Consider the following 1,141-nt stretch of genomic DNA (forward strand, 5'->3'; position numbering starts at 1 on the left):
AAAAACCTCAAAAACAATGAGTAGGTCTAATGTATCCATCTAACAATGGATACAGTATAGTTTTCTCCTGAAATATAATTTTTTTCTTTAAAACTGAGACAGCCAGGGGGGAGGGGGATCCCTGGCAAAATTCCAACTGGCCTGTGCACTGGGAACGTGCACTGGGGTGGAGCCAGAGAAGTTCACACAGTTTGCAGCCCAGAGGAGCCTGGCCCCTCCTCTTCCTGTGTGGGACCTGGGATTCAAGGTGCGAGGTGGGAAGCACACTAGAGGAAGTCTGGCCTTACAGAGAGTCCCTGTTCCCCCCTTTATTTCCTTCTCACCCAATAAATCCCTGCACTGCGCACCCTTCAATTTGTCTGCAAACTTATATTTTCGCGGTCACGTGATGAGAACCCCTGTCTTTAGCTGAACTAAGGGAAAGGCCTGCAACATGGTCACCGCATTTTTACCAAAGGTAATCAACATAAAACTGATTTGTTAATCAAATAATGTAGTCTCATTAAACTTGGCCTGATTATTTACATAAGTGCAGCAAAGAATAGTGATGGATTATTTAGACTTTTTTAAAAGTCTACTTTGCTGGAATCTCAGATTGTACCTTTAAAAGCCTCTAAAGGCCAGGAAACCAAGCCAAGGACTTAGCATTAGACTTCGTCTGGGATACCTATAGATTTGGTGAATTCCTCTCTTCTTGAAGTTCCCAAAACATCCTGAGGGTTTGGGGCCTGTCGGAAAGTGACATTCCTTACTCAGCTATAAAGCCAAGAGCCTTTTTTTTTTTTTTTTTGTCTATAAAGAGGAATATGTTTGAATATATTTTGCTACATCAAAATAATAGCAAAAAATATAATATTGTGCAAAAGAAGTAGGAACACTTATTTTCATTGGCTTGGAAAGCTGTATATTATTGTATTAGCTTTTTATTCTTGTGTAACAAATTACCACAAATTTAGAAACATAAAATAACACCTAATCATTAGCCCACGTCTCTGTAGCTCAGACATCTGGCATGGCCTTTTTAAGCCAGGTACCAGGCCAGCTTTTCCAAGAAAGCTTTATAAGCATTGGCTCCATAAAGTCAACCTTAGTTCCTTAACGTTATCTAGTCATATCTGGAAATGTGATATTCCAGTCAAAG

Source organism: Mandrillus leucophaeus, unplaced genomic scaffold, assembly GCF_000951045.1.
Source record: "Mandrillus leucophaeus isolate KB7577 unplaced genomic scaffold, Mleu.le_1.0 Scaffold68, whole genome shotgun sequence".
NCBI lineage: Eukaryota > Metazoa > Chordata > Mammalia > Primates > Cercopithecidae > Mandrillus > Mandrillus leucophaeus.